Source organism: Meles meles, chromosome 2 (genome assembly GCF_922984935.1).
Source record: "Meles meles chromosome 2, mMelMel3.1 paternal haplotype, whole genome shotgun sequence".
Classification (NCBI taxonomy): domain Eukaryota; kingdom Metazoa; phylum Chordata; class Mammalia; order Carnivora; family Mustelidae; genus Meles; species Meles meles.
The window spans coordinates 184,254,118-184,266,878 of NC_060067.1; positions in this window are offsets into that span (position 1 = coordinate 184,254,118).

The window sequence follows — 12,761 nt, forward strand, 5'->3', positions numbered from 1 at the left end:
TTGAGATTTTTCTTGTTCTTAAGGTAGGCCTGTAGTGCAATATGCCTCCCTCTTAGAACAGCTTTTGTTGAAATCCCAAAGAGTTTGGACCACTGTGTTTACATTTGCACTTGTCACCTTGTATTTTTTGTTTAACTTTTTGGTTTCTTGGTTGCTCCATTCATTATTAAGTAGCATGTTATTTAGCCTCCGTGTATTTGTGTTCTTTCCAGATTTTTTCCTGTGTCTGATTTCTAGTTTCATATCACTAGAGTTAGAAAAGATGCTTGATATTATCCCAATCTTTCTGAATTTATTGAAACTTGTTTTGAGACTTGGCCTAACATGTGATCTATTCTGGAGTATGTTGCAGGTATACTTGAAAACAATGTGGGACACCTGGCTGGCTCAGGTGGTAGAGCATGTGACTCTTAATCTTGAGGTTGTGTGTTTGAGCTCCACATTGGGTGTAGAGATTACTTTAAAAAAGAAAAACTTTATAAAAGTATTTTTTTTTAAATATTTTATTTATTTGACAGAGAGAAATCACAACTAGGCAGAGAGGCAGGCAGAGAGAGAGGAGGAAGCAGGCTCCCTGCGGAGCAGAGAGCCCGATGTGGGGCTCGATCCCAGGACTCTGGGATCATGACCTGAGCCGAAGGCAGAGGCTTTAACCCACTGAGCCACCCAGGCGCCCCTAAAAAAAAAAAAAAAAAAAACTTAAAAAAATGCGTATTTTCTCTTTTTGCATGGAATGTTCTAAATATATCTGTTAGGCACATCTGGTCCACTGTGTCATTCAAAGTTTTTTGTTGATTTTCTGTCTGCGTGATCTATCCATTAATATAAGTGGGGTGTTAAAGACCTCTACTCTTATTTTATTACTTTCAGTAATACACAGCAATATTACTTACAGTGCTCCCGTGTTGGATGCATAAATATTTATAATTGTTACATCCTCTTGTTGGAGATTATATTTATATATATATATATATATGACATTCGAACTGGTAAGGAAGAAGTAACACTTTCACTATTTGTAGATGACATAATACTATACATAGAAAACCCAAGAGATCTCACCAAAAAACTACTACAACTGATAAATGAATTCAGTAAATTTTTGGGATAAGAATTAGTATACAGAAACTATTGCATTTCTATATACGTATAATGAAGTATCAGAAAAAGAAATTAATAAAACAATTCCATTTATAATTATAGCAGAAAGAATAGAATACCTAGGAATAAACTTAACCAAGGAGGCAAAAGACCTGTACTTTGAAATTTTAAAACATTGATTAAAGAAATTAAACAAGACACAAACAATTGGAAAGATAATCCATACTCATGAATTGGAAGAACCAATATTGTTAAAATGTCCATACTGATGAACTTATGGTTAGAAGTCAGGCAAGCAGGGGCAAGGGGCCTCCTGTCCTAAGAGGAAACCATCCTTAGGAAGATTTTACACCACCCTGGAAGGAGTCCTCTACCCTTTTCCATATGATAAATAGAAGACAAAAACCCGATTGGATAACAGACACACAGAGGGTTTATCAGATTAAAACACTCCACCTACAAGCCCATAAAATCTCCTAGACTTAGAAACTCCAGTGGCAGTCCCTTCAGGTCCACTCCCTCCTGAACTTTGTACTATCACTTTGCTATCACTCAATAAACCTTGCTTTGCTGACTACCACTTTGTCTGGCCTACCTCTTTATTCTTGGAAGTGGCATGACCAAGAACTGCAGGCACCAATGGAGAAAAAAATCCTGCAACAATACTATCCAAAGGAATCTACAGGTTTAATGCCATCCCTATAAAAATGCCAACAAAATTTTTCACAGGACTAAAACAAATAATCTTAAAATTTGTGTGGAACCACAAAAGACCCCAAATACCCAAAACAATCTTGAGAAAGAATAACATAGCTGGAGATATCACAGCCCAAAGGTGTAGTAATGAAAACTATGTGGTACTAGCACAAAAATAGCCACATAGATAAATGTAAAAGATTAGACAACCCAGAAATAAACCCACACTTATATGGTCAATGAATCTAAGACAAAAGAGGCAAGAATATACAATGTGGAAAAGACAGCCTCTTCAATAAATGGTGCTGGGAAAACTTGACAGCTACATGCAAAGGAATGAAATGCACTTTCTTTCATCACACACAAAAATAAACTCAAAATGGATTAAAGACAAAATCTGTGAGACCTGAAACCATAAAAAGAAAATATAGGCAGTCATTTATTTGACATCAACTGTAAAAACATTTTTTTTTCTAGATATGTCTCCTGAGGCAAGAGGAACAAAAGCAAAATTAAACTACTGAAACTGCACCAAAATAAACAGCTTTTGCACAGTAAAAGAAACCATCAACAAAACAAAAAAAGGCAAATTACTGAATGGGAGAAGATATGTGCAAATGATATATCTGATAAGAGATTAACATCCAAAATAGAAAAACAACTCAACACCAAGCAAACAAAAAAAAAACCAAAACAAAACCAAATAAATGATTAAAAATGGGCAAAGAACCTAAATAGATATTTTTCCAAAAAAGGCATCCAGATGGCCAACAGATGCATTAAAAGATGTTTGAACATCACTAATCATTACAGAAATGCAAGTTAAAACTACAATAAGATCACCTTACACATGTCAGAATGACTGAAGTCACAAACATAAGAAATAACAAGTGTTTGGTGAGGATGTGGAGAAGAAACCCTCATGCACTCTTGGGAATGCAAACTGGTACAGCCATTGTGGAAAATGATATGGAGGTTCCTCAAAATATTAAAAATAGGATTACCATATGATCCACTACTGGACATTTACTGAAATAAAACAAAAACACTAATTTGAAAGATATATGCACCTTTATGTTTATTGTAGCATTATTTACAATAGTCAAGATAAGGAAATTAAGTGTCCCTCTATAGTGTATGTACATATGTATGTATGTGTGTGTGTGTGTGTGTGTGTGTATGTAGTTGAATGGATAACAAAGAAGTGATATATACACACACACACACACACATGACATATATGATATGATGATATATATTATATATAACATATATAGATGATATATATAATATATATTGATGATACTATATGTAATATATATATTAAATATATGAATTTTTTTTCCTACTCAGCCATAAAAAAGAATGAGTTTTTGCCATTTGCAATAACATGGATGGACCTAGAGTGCATAATGCTAAGTGAAATAAATCAGTGAAAGAAAAGCAAATACCACATGATTTCACTTATATTTGGAGATTAAGAAACAAAACAAACAGACAAAAAAAAAAACCCTCCCAGACTCTTAAATACAGAGAACAAACTGGTGGTTGCCAGAGGGGAGATGAGTGGGAGGAGCACTGAAATATGTTCATGGATTGGAAGACAAAATAATATCACTAAAATGTCTATACTAGGGCATACAGTTTCTGGTAATAATTTCTAATAATTATTTGTTTCCTTGGTGTTAGTCACTATCTCTCCCCTTTCATTCAAGATTCTATTAATTTGGGTCCTTTATCTTTTCTTTTGAATAAGTTTGGCCAGTGGTTTATTGATCTTATTAATTCTTTCAAAGAACAAGCTTCTAATTTTGTTGATTTGGTCTAGTGTTTTTCTGGTTTCTATTTCATTGACCTCTGCTCTAATCTTTATTATTTCTCTTCTCCTGCTTGATTTAGGTTTTGTTTGCTGTTCTTTTTCCTGCTCCTTCAGGTATAGGGTTAGCTTGTGCATAACAAATTGAACAACCTGAAAGAAATGGATGCCTAGAAACTTACAAACTATCAAGACTGAAAAAGGAAAAAATAGATAATCTGAATAGACCAATAACCAGGAATGAAATTGAAGCAGTAATCAAAAACCTCCCAAAAAACAGAAGTCCAGGGCCAGGTGGCTTCCCTGAGGAATCTACCAAACATTTAAAGAAGAAATAGTACCTATTCTTTTGAAGCTGTTCCAAAAAATAGAAATAGAAGGAAAACTTCCAAACTTCTTCTATGAGGCCAACATACCATGATCCCAAAACCAGGCAGAGACCCCATCAAAAGGAGAATTACAGACCAATATCCCTGATGAATATGGATGCCAAAATACGCAAAAAGATCCTAGCTAATAGGATCCAACAGTACATTTAAAAGATTATTTACCACAACAAAGTGAGTTTTATGCCTGGGATGCAAGGATAGTTCAACATTCACAAATCAATCAATGTGGTAGAGCACATCAATAAAAGAAAAGACAAGAAGTATATGATCCTCTCAGCTGATGCAGAAAAAGCATTTGACATAATATAACATCCATTCCTGATTAAAACTCTTGAGTATAGGGATAGAGGGAACATTCCTCAATACCATAAAAATCATCTATGAAAAGCCCACAGTGAATATCATTATCAATGGGGAAAAGCTTAGAGCTTAGAGCTTTTCCCTTATGACCAGGAACATGAGATGTTCCTCTCTCATCTCCTAGGATGCCCACTCTCACCACTGTTGTTCAACATAGTACTAGAAGTCCTAGCCTCAGGAAACAGACAACAAAAAGAAATAAAAGGCATCCAAATTGGCAAAGAAGAAGTGAAACTCTCCCTCTTTGCAGATGACATGATACTTTATATGGAAAACCCAAAAAACTCCACCCCCAAACTACTAAAACTCATACAGCAATTCAGCAACGTGGCAGGATACAAAATGCACAGAAATCAGCTGCTTTTCTATACACTAACAATGTAACTTTAGAAAGAGGAATTAAGGTATCAATTCCATTCACAATAGCAACAAAGACCATAAGATACCTAGGAATAAACCTAACTAAAGAGGTAAAGGATTTATATTCCAGAAACTACAGAACATTTATGGAAGAAATTGAGGAAGATACAAAATGATGGGAAAATATTCCATATCCATGGATTAGAAGAAAAACATTGTTAAAATGTCTATCCTCCCCAGAGCAATTTATACAATGACATCTCTATTAAAATGCCATTGGCATTTTTCAAAGAGCTGGGACAAAAAATCCTGAAATTTGTATGGAACCAGAAAAGACTCCAAGTAGCCAACGGAAAGATGAAAAACAAAAACAAAGCTGGGGCATCATGTTGCCTGACTTCAAACTATATTACAAAGCTGTGATCAACAAGACAGTGTGGTATTGGCACAAAAACAGTCACACAGACCAATGGAACAGAATAGAGACTGCAGAAATCGATCCTCAACTCTGTGGTCAACCAACCTTTGGCAAATCAAGAAAATATATCCAATGGAAAAAAGACAGTCTCTTCAATAAGTGGTGCTGGGAAAATTGGACAGCTATATACAGAAAAAGGAAACTGGACCATTCCCTTATACCATACACAAAGATAAACACAAAATGGATGAAAGACCTCAGTACGACACAGGAATCCATCAAAATCCTAGAGGAGAACACAAACAGTAACCTCTTTGACCCTGGCCACAGTAACTTCTTTCAAAACATATCTCCAAAGTCAAGTGAAACAAAAGCAAAAATGAACTTTGGGGACTTCATCAAGATAAAAAGCTTTTGCACAGTGAAGTAAACAGTCAACAAAACTAAGAGGCAGGCCATGGAATGGGAGAAGTTATTTGCAAATGATATTACAGATAAAGGGCTGATTCCTAAGATCTTTAAAGAACTTCTAAAACTCAACACTCAAAAGACTAATAACCCAATCAAAAAAAGGACAGAAGCCACGAACAGACACTTCTCCAAAAACGACATACAAATGGCTAACAGACACATGAAAAAATGCTCAACATCACTAGCCATTAGGGAAATACAAATCAAAACCAAAATGCAATACCACCTCACTAGGTCAGAATGGCTAAAATTAACAAGTTAGGAAATGACAGATGTTGGCAAGGATGCAGAGGAATGGGAACCCTCCTACAGTGTTAGTGGAAATGCAAGTTGGTGCAGCCACTCTGGAAGACAGTATGGAGGTTCCTCAAAATGCTAAGAATAGAGCTACCCTAAGACCCAGCAATTACACTACTGATACCTATCCGAAGATACAGTGCAAGGTCAATGCCTGCATAATCTTTTATTTATTTATTTATTTATTTTTAAGATTTTATTTATTTATTTGACAGACAGAGATCACAAGTAGGCAGAGAGGCAGACAGAGAGAGAGGCGGAAGCAAGCTCCCCACCGAGCAGAGAGCCTGATGGGCTGCTTGATCCCAGGACCCTGGGATCATGACCTGAGTGAAGGCCAAGGCTTTAACCCCCTGAGCCACCCAGGCACCCCTGCATAATCTTTATATAACCATATAACCCTCTCTACAAGTCCCAGTATTTATGCTAGCTAAGCACATAGTAAATTTGAATATATTATAAAAGGTTTTTTTCTTTTTCAACGTCGGAATTTTCTTGAAATTACTGTGTTGTGGAAGTTATTAATGCACTCACAGATATATAAATTGTGTGGGGAAATTTAAAACTATTTAGTTTAAACAGATGTGTGCTAGTGTTTTCCTTTTCTCTGCACCAAGGTCTTAAAGTACAAAAGAGAGTGAAAAAAATTCTAGGGGCTGAGATCACAAGGACAACTTTATTTCTGGGTTTTTCACAGTAATTATGACTTTACTCTTTTTGGCTTTGCCAAATACAACTGATTCCATATTAGGCTACTCTTTTCTATGATAAAATTCTAAAAACCCATCTTTGTATTTATGTATAGTTTTAAATGAATTCAAACACATAGTTGTTTTAGAATGATGCAATTAATTCCTATAAAAAGCAATCTACTTGCTGTAGCCAGAAAAAACAATGGCTAGAACCCATGCTGTGATGTATAAAAGGGAGCTGCTGAAAATACCCTGCTCTAAATAAGGTCAGAAACTGCTGATTGGTCTATTGGAGGTTTTCCCCCCCTTCATTTTCCAAAAGAAGGAGCAGATGTTATGTTCTGGCATCTTCTATTTTTTTCTTTCTCCCCAGATTTAGCTCATTGATTGCCCAATTTTCTCAGGGCTCATCTTCCAGGAACATCTACAGCAAGCAGGTATTCTGCACCAGTCTGTATCAGAAGGCAGTGGCCTAATGGGGGATGCGTCACTTCCCCAGAGACCAATCCACTCAACTTAGTTACATGGGTAAGTCAATTTAAAGAAGACAATGGTAATTAAAGAGATGAATTGATGTTCTCCCCCCCATGGTGCTCAGGAAGCACAAAGGAATTTTAAATAATCATCTAATTAATTACAAAAAATTCCCACTCTAAGGACTTTTATATCACACTTCAGATAAAATGATTGAGTTATCCTAATAAACAAGGTTTGATCATTTATGCTGTTTTGCATTAATGGCCTCTTTGTTTCAAAGACCTCACTTAAAAATTAATGACAATGTTCAGTTATGATGGTACCTGCTCTAACACATTCTTGCATCAAGCGTTTAGTAGTTTCCTATCATGGATATTGCATTGTTTCGGTCTCCAAAAAGGAGTCATGTTTTCTAGACCCCTAATCTAGAAATGAGGTCAGATGTACACTTGACAGCAGATGAGAATGCTGGATGTTTAATTTTTGGCAAGTAATAAAGAATATATATATTCCATACTTACAGAACATGATAAGTAAGCCTAAGTCTGAGAGCACACAACCTAATATTTGAAAGCTTAGAAATCTGAATATTCTCTAAATCACACAAATTAAATGCAGCGGTAAAAAATAACATGGCAGTTATGAAATTCTTAAAACATGGGCATCAGAAATTCCATTCTCTTTCCTACATTAAGATTTTTTTTCTTGGTTGCTAGAATTAGAAGTAGAATGGAAAAACTGAAGGCAAATAAATGATAGTTTATTTAAGACAGTTCCTAAATTAAAAAAAAAATGATGTGGTCACATTTTCACATTTGAAACCATAACCCATCTGGGACAGCTGCCCTCTGATTTCCTTCAGGACTCTGGGGGAGAGACTGACTTAGAGAAATGTCTACATGGAATAGGATTTCCTCTCACCTGTCATCTTCTTTTCATTTTTACTGCATTAATATTTGTCCATGTCTGTGTTCTTTCTTGTGTGGTTTTTTGGACTCCAGATTCTCCCCTTTTGACTCAGTTTTTATGCAATTCGCAAATATGGCTGTCTGGAGGGTGAGGTGGGCACAGCTATAATAAGGTTCCTATTTTGCTTAAAAACCTTTAAGCAAGTAAACTACATGCACAAGTATGATACAGATGTTAAAACAAATACAGAATTATAGGATAATTAGGGGAAGAATTTATCATCTAGCAACTAAGGTTAGGTAGTATGACTATGTGACTATCATTTTTTCTAAAGTTTTTGTACTTATCAAATATCCTCTAATAAACTATTATTAATAAAGTAATCAGATGGACAAATATTTATATATAATTATATTTGCAATTTAATTATATGTTTTCCCTTTTGGAATTCTTTTCTATTTCGTAAAATGGGTGTAGTGAGATGTACCTGTGAGTTTCTTTCTTATCCTGGTCTTCGAAAGATCAAACAGAGTGTGGGAGAGGAGTTGGAAGGAAATATGGACTGCAGCTTAGAAACACAAGAGTACAATAAATGAGGTGTTTAAAATTTCTATGTTATCCATTCCAGCTCATACATAAGCAGCTAATAAAAAATTAGGACAGAAAAACTAACTAGTGATGACAAGTGTTCTTTTGCTTGGGGGTCCTTTGGGCACAGATTCTTAGAGAATCAGTGTTCATGGAGGTGATAGGGAGGTTGTGGGAGATGTGAGACCTTGGCCATTTCTTCCTAAGAATCACTACTAACAAGAAGCTTTGATCCACCACAGGGAAGCAAAACACATTCCTGGGGAAATGGTATGATAAGAACTAGCAGAATGTGAAGGTCCAAAATAACAGATCAAAATTTAAGAAAGCGACTTCAGTCCTTAAGTTGGAGTGGATGGAAGACTAGAATCATCAGCGTGGAACTCAAACTTGATTAGGAAAGGATCTTGCAAGACAAGCCTAGCCCCAAGGCTGCCATGTTGTAGAGTCTCAGGGATGTCAGTCACATTAGAGTTTATGTAACTGGTGCTCCTCAGGTTGTAAAGTACAGTGGCCAGACAGAACATCCCGTCAAGTAACATAAACGGAGTGTATGGTTTGGGGAGGGAGTGCTGGGATTTAGGGCTACAAAGTCATTCTCTAAATCACACAAATTAAATGAAGTGGTAAAAATAACATGGCAGCTATGAAAGTCTTAAAACATGGGCATCAGAAATTCCATTCTGGGATTTAGGGCTACAAAGACATAGTCTTGCAAGGGGGAGAGAGGGCAAATACATGATTAGCGGTCACTGGTTAATGATGTTCCTCAAGAGACTGTGCAGTGATAGCAGAGGCCCTTGATCCTGGATCTGGAGGAACAGTTTAATTCAAAATAGGCGGCGGTGGGGGGGACCCTTAGGTATAGTATATTAAAAAAGAATGTTGGGGTGTCTGGTTGGCTCAGTGGGTTAAAGCCTCTGCCTTCGGCTCAGGTCATGGTCTCAGGGTCCTGGGATCCAGCCCCGCATCAGGCTCTCTGCTCAGCCAGAAGCCTGCTTCCTCCTCTCTCCCTGCCTGCCTCTCTGCCTACTTGTGATCTCTGTCTATCAAACAAATAAATAAAATCTTTAGCAGAAAAAAAAAAAAGAATGTTGGCTCCAGACCCAAATTGCTTGGGATGGTTTTCTAGTTCTGTGACATGCCAAACTTTGTGCAATTTGCTCAACATCTCCGGGCTTCAGTTTTCTCACAAGGTTGTTCTCAAATCAGTAAATGCCTATAAAGCACTTAGAGCAAAGCCTGTGCCACAGTAAGCAGTCAATACATGTTAGCTACTGCCATTAGTACTGTCCATCTCTTTCAGGCCTTACTTAAGAGGTAGAGATATGAGGTTAAGACTGGATTGTCTCAGAGAATTCAGCTAGGAAGCACTGGAGAGGAAGAAGTGAAATTAGGCAGGGGCTAACCACATGAACATTTTACTGCAGCACTTGCCCAGGTTCCTGAAGCAGGCGCCGTATCTAACTGGAGGTTTAGAACGAAATCTTTCCAGTGGTCCTCCTCTACTGCTTAATGCCTTTCTAAGAAGAGAGTAAAATTCGCGCTTAAAACTAGATCCATTTTCTTGTCTTCAGATCTTGTGGGTCGACTTTCCTATTCTATGAGTTTGTTGAGAGAAGACACAACCATCAAAATCACGTTTTACTTAAAGACAGTTTGGATAGTTAATCAAAGGCAGTTTGTAGTTAAAAGAATGAAACATGGGGCAAAAGTGGTCAGGTGAATCAGGCACTTACTGGGAGACTGTGGGTTCTTTCCTAAACAGTTCCTTCTCAATCCCTCCTACACGAGCTTCCTGGGTCTGGCATCTGACTTCTGTAGCACAGGCATAGGTGGGTCCTCTACTACCCATGGGTCATGACACATTGGGACCAAGTGGCGATGGCTTGACTGCCAGTCAAAATGGCACTTGTCCCCTTAATGATTCGTGTGTTGACACATACAATGCAGTTAATCCCTTTTGTTGGTCTTCCAGAAGGAGATGGCTCAGTCTGCGGTTGGCTGGGTTTCAAGTGCTAGACAAGTCTGGTCTTGACTGTTGCAATTGTAGCATTAGATGACAGTTAGTGACAATTAGAAAGATGTCACATAGTTAAAATTACGTCCATTACCTTAAGAGGTCTAGGGGAATAGCATATTGCCAATATTTCTTTTGTTTGAGGTTTGGTTCATTTTCCTAGTTGAAAAGGTCAGGACCTTGGCAAAGGACATTTAGAAAATGGAAAGGAAATCCTAATTTGTCTCTGTGCATGTGTATCAGAAGCTTATGAAACAACAGTTGTAAGCCACATGTCCCCCTTCACCCTTAATATCTAGAGAAGTTCAATTTAAAATTCATTTTATATCATCTGAAAATCTCAATTTCCTTTCCAATAATTCTGTGAATTTGTGGATATGGGTATGTGTGTGTTTATGTGTGCATGTATGGGGGGGTAGTATATTGAGAGTAATTTTCTGAATCCTAATTTTTGCCTCTGTCAGATTCTTTGCTGTCATTCTTTTTTTTTTTTTAAAGATTTTATTTATTTATTTGACAGCGAGAAATCACAATTAAGCAGAGAGGCAGGCAGAGAGAGAGGGAAGCAGGCTCCCTGCTGAGCAGAGAGCCCGATGCGGGACTCAATCCCAGGACCCTGAGATCATGAACTGAGCCGAAGGCAGCGGCTTAACCCACTGAGCCACCCAGGCGCCCCTGCTGTCATTCTTTTATCTCTACCCTACCATTCATGCAAATGTTGAACTCACTCTTAACCACAGTTTTCTGCCCCAAACACAACACAACAAAACAAAGCAAATGAAAAACAGTAACAACAACCAAAAAAAAGGGGGCTTTCTTTATATTCTGCTATAAGCTTTTTTTTGAAGATCTGGTAAGACAAAGGAGTTTTATCACTGCAGTGTGAACAACACGAAACCCACCAGCAGGCACCCCTGTTCTTACAGTAGAAGTTGTAACCGTATTTCATAACGTGCTGTGCTCAACTTCTTATCCTGCTATGTGGTAGGGCAGTTAAATATTGGTTCTTCTAAGAGAGACTGCCTAGTTATTTATCAAATCCATTTCATTTTCCTCTTGGACATATATTTTCTGGATGTCGTTTCTTAGCTCCTTTGAAATTAAAGCATTGCTCTTGTATGCTATTGTCCAACATCTCAAATTACCAGGATGGAAAATATGGCTGTTGTTTAATGCCTTTAAACTATTATTCTGTTTATTTCTACTGATTGTCTAGTTATTTAGGGAGCAAAAGTAAATTCAGTCCCCATTACCCCATTTTGGCTGAAAGCAGAAGTCCAATTTGGAATTACTCAGATGGACCATTCTAACTCCTGATTTCTCTGTGGCATCGTGAGTTGTCTTGGCAACTGACTGCAGATCACTTCCTCCCTGACCCACTTACTTCCCACACAGGTGTTACTGAGAGCTCGTCTCAAAACAAACAAACAAACAAACAAACAAACAAACCAATAAATAAAAATAAAACAAAACACGTGTGTACAAATCTACATCTCTAGGTCTGGCCACTGGGGAACGGAACATAAACCTTCTCATATACAATTCTGGATATTCTTTCTCATCCACTTACTTGCTTCAGAAGAATAAAGAAGGCAGTACAGAAGATGGTAGAAGCCAAGAATAAGGGACTCTGGGAGCTGAAGGAGAGCCCTCTCCTTAATTACAAATGGCTGTTTGGATTTGATGTGAATGAAAAACATGGTTGTTTTTCCATTGGCATTTGGGTATTTGGGGAATACACTTGAGTATGTAAGAATGAACACACATATACACACATGCAGTCTGTAATTTGTTAGAGTAGCTAGCATTACTTTTGCTAATAGAGGTCCTAACTACCTGTCAGGCACTTTTAGGGGAGTCAAAAACTGTCTCAGGGACGTTAACTCCACAACTCAGTTGGTGACGGCCCGTGAACCTGAGCACTCTGGGACCAGTGCCAGGTTTTCGGCGTGTGTATGTGTTTCCCTTCTGAGATCCTGCCACTTTCCATAATGCTTCATGGGCATGAAGCACAGGGCTCAACACCTAAGAGAACTGCAACTTGTCTGACTTATCACTTTCCACGTCTTTGAACTGGGACACTCTTTTCTGCTTTATAAGCAGAGAGGCTTGATGTATTCCTATTGCAATCCCACAGTTAAGCATGACCCTGCTAACAGAAACAGCT